This window comes from Juglans microcarpa x Juglans regia, chromosome 5S (genome assembly GCF_004785595.1).
Source record: "Juglans microcarpa x Juglans regia isolate MS1-56 chromosome 5S, Jm3101_v1.0, whole genome shotgun sequence".
NCBI lineage: Eukaryota > Viridiplantae > Streptophyta > Magnoliopsida > Fagales > Juglandaceae > Juglans > Juglans microcarpa x Juglans regia.
The window spans coordinates 6,971,346-6,979,617 of NC_054603.1; the positions used below are offsets into that span (position 1 = coordinate 6,971,346).

Sequence of the window (8,272 nt, forward strand, 5' to 3'; positions counted from 1 at the left end):
TCTATTATTTTCCATTCTACAATCTTTTTGAAATCGAACTAACATTGATCCGTATGTGTATCCAATTAATTTATTAATACAAAATATCCCTCATAGATTACAGTCTATTTAAATTTAGAAAGTATTTCATCCCATCTCGTCTCATTATTATAATTTTTTAAATTTCTACACAAAATACAATAAGCAATTCAATTTTTTTAAATTTCAATTCAAACTTTTCAATCTCAAACAATAATAATATTAAAAAATAATATTTTAACAATATTTTTTTTAACTTTAATATTTTATTTAAAACATTTCATCTCATATCTAAATCTAAACCGGCCTTATATAATATTCGTAGACATCCCTTTTTTGTTTTAGAAAAGACAATTAAATTCTTCATCTTATTATATGCAACCTGGAAAAAAAAAAAAAAAAAATTCTCTTCATTTCTCTTAAAATAAGTTGTATTCTATAATTTAAAGAATAAAGTATTTCTTTATAGTACTTTTAAAACGATTATATCGACAAATGAAGTGACAAAAAAAATTTTTTATTTAAAGTTAAATAATTATTATTGATTTAAAGGGAAATAGGGAAAGTAATTTTATTTTTTTAAAATCACAACAGTACCCTATTTATTTGGTAAGGACGTGGGGATGGCTTTGTAACGGGTGAGATTCAGGCCTCGTTTGTTTTCAGGAAACATCTCATCTCATCTCATCTCATCTCACTTCATCATTACAATTTTTTCAAATCTCCACACAAAATAAAATAAACAATTCAACTTTTTCAAATCCCAAAACAAAAATAATATTAAAAAATATATTCTAATAATATTTTATTCAACTTTTTAACTTTAATCTCATCTCATCTCATCTCATTTCTGAAATAAACGAGCCTTCATTCCACAAATATGACGTACTCGAATCAGGTTTTTTTTTATTTTTTATTTATTTATTAATTAATTACACTGAGGCTAGATCGGCTTTCTTATTCGGATGGTATCTTTGCTGTTTGTTTTCTTTTTTTCGAGGGATCTTTGCTGTTGGACATGAGAGACAAAAGTCGTGGCCAATGCAATATTAGACGTATATTCCTAACAAAAATTATTAGACTTTGTATCCATGATTTGATTCAATTATATACATATATATATATATATATACATATATAAATTATATTTACAGTCTTAAAATATACAAGTCTCGCACATTTTTCTTTAACAAAATTGGATATATTTGAGACTTATGCGAAAAAAAATTATTTTTTCTCACTCTTCCTTAAAAAAATAGATAAATATGAGATATATATAAAAATTATTTTTTTAATAATAAATCTTACTTTTTTCAAAAGAAGTGCGTAAGGATTGCATATCTTAGAATTATATCTAACATTATTTATATATATAGTTAAAATAGAGAAATGTTTTTACAAAAAAGTAAACTTACAAAGTGCCTTCAAGTCGTACGCCAAGTTATAAAATTATTTTATAATAAAATAAATTTAACGTATCATATAAAACTATGTCAAATTGTGAGTATATTTTTTTTATTTTTTTTATAGCTAAACACTTCTTATTAAAATTATTTATATAAATTAATAATTTTAATTAACACTATTTCATAATGATAGAAGAATATCACATCACATGTACTTACTTGAATAATATGTAAAATTTTTTCATATTTTAAAAATAGTTTATTGGTTAAAAGGGGTAAAATGAAAAAATCTTATTCATCACTCTTACACCACACATAATTTTAAAATTTTTAAAATTTTTCTTTTATTAAATAAGTAGTGTATGGATTACGAGTAAAAAATCAATCAATTTATAAAAATAAAATATAAAAATAAATATAATATGTTGATTTGTTGAGATGATGAATAATAATACTCGAAAAAAATACTGATAGCCGAAGCATAGGATCCTCCATTGCGATGACAGGTCCAATTCTAGCAAGGGTTGGGCCATGGGTCTGGCAAGTGGCAAACCCAACAAATTTCAAGCGGGTCCAATCAGCAATCAAAGTCCGGGCATAGGAAGCCCCGGGTCCCACTCCACAAAAAATAAGGTCAACACAAGAAATCGGGGCCCACCACATCACAAGTGGCACTTTAGAGTACAATCAAACGATCAGGCAACTGTCTTTCATTTTGGAATGGAAAATGAGTGGTTTCTCTGTAGCCTTTGCACCCTCTATTTCTCGCAAGTTAGAAAGAAATCGATAAATTTTATAAAAGTAAATTTATAATTTTATATTTATAAAATTAATTTTATTATAAAATATATTTAATATATCATAATAAGTAATATAAATTTATAAATTAATTCTTATAAAATTTCTTTATAACTGAAATAATTTTTTCCGTAAGTAATGTTAGGCATAAAGTTCAAATAAAAAAAATTTTGTACAAGCTTTTTATAATAATAAAAAAAAAATCTTCTAATAAAGAATAGAGTCTATTTTTTATAAAAAAATTTGTATAAAATTTATCTATTTAAAATTTAAATAAATCATTACTCTTCTCGTATTTAAAGGTGGTCGATGATTAAAATTAGAGAAATGGCAACTCTTAGACTCCTTTTGGATAGTGAGATAAAATAAGATGATTTTAGATAAAAGTTAAAAGTTGAATAAAATATTATTTTTTAATATTATTATTATTTTTATATTTAAAAAAATTAAATTATTTATTATATTTTATATATGAATTTAAGAAAATTATAATGATGATATGGGATAAAACCATTTTTGTATCAAACGGAGCAACATGATGAACTTCCATCTCTTAGAATGGTATAATTATACTTATCATTTCCACACACCATAATCACATTTATTTTTTTCTTATAACAAATATGTAGTGTAATAAATGATAAGTAGAGTAACTAAATTAATTAACAAAAATAAAAATAAATAAAAATAAAAATAATTTTAAAATATATAAATATAATAGTATGGGATGATAAGTAATATCCATAATAATGGGCACCTAATGACACGTGTGCTGCATCATTCAATTTATCAATTAAAACTGTAAAGATTTGATCGACCATGCTCTTTTTATTACTAGTGCGTGAACACTACATGTCCTAGAGTTTCTCGTACTTCTTTGTACTCGAAACAAATGTGATCAATTTAATCCCTATATTTTGTATCTTATAATTTAATTGTTTTTTTCTAAAACAGGAGTCGAACATATTTTCTTACTTACGAAAACAATTTGAAAGTCGATTCATAGCTGCTTGCAAAATCGCTACTTTTTTAAAATTTAAATTTATAAATTAAAGTGAAAAGATATTTACAATTATGAATTGTGCAACTGTCATGTAATCGTTTTGAAAAAAGTAAATAAAACATAAGACCTATATAAAAAAAATTAATTTTTTAATAATGAACCCTATTTTTTTCAAACCGATACGTATATTTACGCACTTCACGATTGAACGTAAAATTACTCTTAATTAAATTAAATTAAATCATATAGATAATAATAATGTAAATTTTTTTAAATAATATTACTATTTATCAAAATCCATCAACCCCTTTTTTTTTACCTTTTAGCTAGCCTTTGTGCGAGAGCCACACAAACTACTCAGAATCTCAAATTACTCTTGGGTGCCCTTTTCTTGGTTCTTATAATAATTTATTGGTCATTTAGAATTTGAGATAAAACTATTCGGTTAATCTCAACTTCTTCTCTCTTCTTTTTTTTTTTTTTCCTTATTATTTGTATTTTTACATTTATTTGACTTGTAGGGGTCCCCATCTCTAATCTTTGGTATCCAAATATTATAAACAAATTTACCTACCTATATAAAATGTGATCAAGCACGAAACACATTCTACTTGGGCACTTAAAAACATTAAAGCCAAACCTTAGTATTAAAAGAAGTTGAAAATTGGCCTTCCAATCCCACAAATTGGCGTGACACGATACTTTTTTTTTTTTTTTTTTCAATTCCCCCCATCTCCCCTTCTACCCTGTTCCCCTCCTCTCCTCCTCTTATTTTCCCACTCCCTTTTCCCAAACCCACGAGCCTAGGGCCACTGCAACCCTTTGCCAATGCTACTGCCACACCTTCCTCGCCTCTTGTCGATGTCCGCACCCCTCACCTTCCTTGCTTCTCATTGCAATCCAATCATTTCCTCACCCCATCATTGATGTTGGAACATCGTCATCATCAATAGACTTTACAATGGTTTGAATACAGTCCATTTATAATATTAAATAATTATTTTTAAAAGTTTATACGAGATTTTAAAGTTCAATCTTCTTGAGATCTTTACAAATAGTAACAACGTCGAACTCAAACAAAATTTTTAAATTAAGGTGATATCACCTAAATTAAAATAAATTTGAATGGCTTTCACAAGCGCCAAGATTCTAAATGTGAAGATTTATAATACTCCACGTAGGCAAATGAGATTTCATGTTATAAACGAAAACTAAAATGGTAAGAGTTATAATGAATCGAATTGATTTTTACGAAGGGTAAATTATTCATGTGATCCCATCCATTTATTTTTATTTATTTATTTTAATTAGGACCGTCCAATGTGGCTTTGAGGGAGACAAGTGGGGAGGGAGATTATTTTAATTTTTAACCATTAACTTAAACCATTCTCATTACATCCTAAAATGCTAAACCATCAATTGTGGAGTAGTGTTTAATTAATTTATGTCATCATTAACCCAAACCTTTTTTTTATCCTAGAAGTTTTTATCCCACGGTCACTATTTCAGCCAGTGGCATCGATGGGACACGTGGAGAGTGCTAAGAGGACGATAGGATTGGGGTGTAGTGTGCGTACCACGTGGACGTGGGCTCCGGAGTGTATACATTTGATGTGGTCAGAACAAGATGGATTAAAGAGTGAGGGTCCACTTATGCAAGGAGAATGACAAGTGACGTGGAAAAATGCAATCTCAAGGACGTGTATAACAATCGCCTCCCCCATCTCCAAACAAAAATAAAAAAAAAAAAAAGATTTTAAAAATCGAAATGATATTTGTAATAATAGAGTCCGTAAGTGTTATGAAATTTTTTTTTAAAATAAATATAATGCTTAATGCTTACACAACATATAATTATATCTAATATTACACTTTTAAAAATAAAAAATCTTTTCATTCTCTTAATGCGACAAATTACTTTTATTCTCAAACAAGATAGAATACACCTATTAAACCCAATTTCTATAAATACAATATTTTAGAACCAAACAAATTTTATAGGGCATTCTACACGTACAATAAATTTATAAATTAAATATTTTTATACCTTTACCTTTTTTCTAAATTTCTAGTTTTTTTTTAAATACTAATTATTAATAAAATTATGATTTAACTAGTAATGATTTGTACAAGATCTAAATATACAAGTTTCACACGATCTCTTTGTAAAACAGTAACTCAACCATAAAAAATGTAAATATATATATATTTTTTGGTGATAGAATTTACTATTTTACAATGGATCCGTATAAGATTTATACAATTTAGATTTATACATACATTATTCTTAATTAATTACACACAGATATAATGACTTGCGAATCATAGAGAATCTTCGTCCTAGCATCGAGCATTCATTTTTATGATTAGCATTAGTTGTCAACTTAATCATTTTTGTCCATATCTGTATATACTTTAATTAATAATTTGGAATATAAATAATATGATAGAATATTATTTTGTCGAGGATGACTCTGATCATAGTATTGTATAGTTTATATGTTAAGGGTCATAAGATGTGATTAGTTAACATAAGGTAATAATAAGATGCCCAAAAAATTAAATAGCATAAGAGATGAGTGAAACGGTCCAATTTCCAAAACCGGTAAATTTGTTATTTAATAACTTTAAATCCAAATTTGGCAAAGTGAGATAACATAACACTCGCTTCTTTCTCTTTATAGACCGACCTCACAGCCATTGGCATGTGGCTATCACGCGGCAAGAAGAGAGAGTGGGATGGTAAGAATTACTGGCTCTTTTTTATTTATTTGTCTATTTATTTGTTTGAGTTCGACACGCGACGAGTTGGCGTCTTCATTTTAAATCTCATTAATCTCTAATTGGATTTGAAGGAGTGAGGAGTGATGAAATGCAGAGACAAAATGAATCCAAATTCACATGAAATCAGTTGTGGGTACGTTGGGGTTGGGGGGGAGGTGTTCTGGAACTGAAAATGCTATATATATGCACGTCCAGTCTTCCAATTTCCAAAGCCAGCTTATGCGAAAGCCTCTCAACAATGGAGTCTCATAGGTAGCTTCATTTTAGTGGTAAACAGATCTTCGTTTTTTTATTATTTTTATTTTTGTAATTCTTCTTGTGTCTCCGGCGGAGGCAGATTCCGTCGCCGTGTTCTGACGAGTCTTACCATGCTATAATGGCGAAGGGTCGGAAACTGACGACGAGCCTAAGCGAAAGGTACCTGGGGACTTATAGCTACGGCAGCAACGGGCGCGTCCAAGGGTCGAACGGGACGGACTCATCGGACCTCGGAGAAGAAGATGTCTGGTCCATGGTTGACGGCATGGCGGGCCGGGAGGATCATGTCGGATTCAGCAACAACAGTCCGCATGCAGAGTGGACTCCACGCACCTTTCGGGAGAGCAACGCGAGCGTGGGTGTTGGGAACCACCACCAGATCCCTCGGGATGACCGACTCGTTGGCGGGTTGTCGCAGGCCTTCGAGGACTCGGGCCGTCCGACGGCGTCACCTAGGATCGTGCACCAGCACGGGGTCCACCACATGGCCACTTCGGCTCCTGTGAACGTGCCGGACTGGAGCAAGATCTTGCGGGTTGACTCGGTCGACTCGCTGCAGGAGCTGGACGATGGGTTGGACGATGGGGACCCGGAGATGATGCCCACACGAGTACCTGGCGCGAAGCAGGAAGACAGCGGCCACTTCGGTTTTTGAGGGCGTGGGCCGGACACTGAAGGGCCGGGACATGAGACGAATAAGAGATGCGGTTTGGAGTCAGACCGGGTTCGATGGTTAGATTTATTTACTGCACAAAGCATAAGGATTTGAACCCGGTTCGACTATCAATTGTTGTTTGTACTTTGTATTGTTTTGTGGGTCGTAGCTGGATGTTTTAATATTCTTAATAGCTTTTTTTTTTTTTTTTTGGCGATGATTCGGTCTAATCGGTTCGGTTCGTTCACCGAGTCGACTTTGGTGACAAGTGAGCCTAAGCAATTGGTTCATAATTCAGAATTTGTGGCTGTGTCTGTGAGGTCTCCCAATTACTCTCTCTTGAAAGTAACATCCACCTCCCAAAGAGTGTCAGATAATTTTTTAACTTATTTCTAGCCCCAAACCCACATATATAAATATTATATATTATATATATATGTCCCGTTCGGATTGAAAAGTGACGTTAACTTATTTCATCTTATCATTAAAAAATTTTTTAAATTTTCATACAAAATAATAATTAACTATTCAACTTTTTCAAATTTTTAAAAAATAATAATATTAAAAAATAATATTCTAATAATTTTGTTCAACTCATCTAAAATCATTTCAACTCATCTTATCTCTCAATTCAAATAGAGCCTTAATCTTGTGACTACAAATTTCATACTCCTTTCTTGTGCTTATGAGTAGAGGAAGCACCTTTAAGATTTATTAAATTTATTAAATTAGGAGAAGTTTGATAATTTTTAAATTAATTCCCGTAATATCTAAGCATATACTAATAATCGTAATTTTAAATATTGTTTTCCCAAGTTAACAAATAATAGAGTGAACAAAAATCAAGCTACCATGGGATCTCTCACCATGGAAACCTTTGGATGTTCATCGTCATTAATTGAAAGAGAAAAGACTAAAAAAAGAAAATAAGAGGGTATGAAAATGACGCACCGTAGTTTAGATTGATGAACGAGTCATGTCATTTTCTCGGAAAATAACGCTTCAAATTCAATTGAGAGTAATCTATCCATTCCATTTGAGTTGAAAATAATGCTCCATGATATCTAAATCAAAAAGTTAGGTATTGCAATTATTGTGCCTTGTCACAAGAAAATTACAACTTTCAACATTATGTACTTGATTTTTCTGAAATATATTAAAAGCCAAGGTGTGATGTCATTGAAATTGACATATGCGATTTTAATTTCGAGAAAATATATTTACAATCGTGAATTGTGCAACTGTCGTATAATCTTTTTGAAAAAAGTGAATAAAATATAGAACCTACATGAAAAAATTAATTTCTTAATAGTGGATCCCAATTTTTTTAAAGCGATACGCGGCGTTTAC

At 30.4% G+C, this 8,272-nt stretch overlaps 1 pseudogene; it reads left to right on the top strand.

Moving 5' to 3' along the window:
• Positions 1-6,204: 6,204 nt before the first annotated feature.
• LOC121268221 lies at positions 6,205-7,222 on the top strand (annotated as a pseudogene).
• The last annotated feature ends 1,050 nt before the right edge of the window (positions 7,223-8,272 follow it).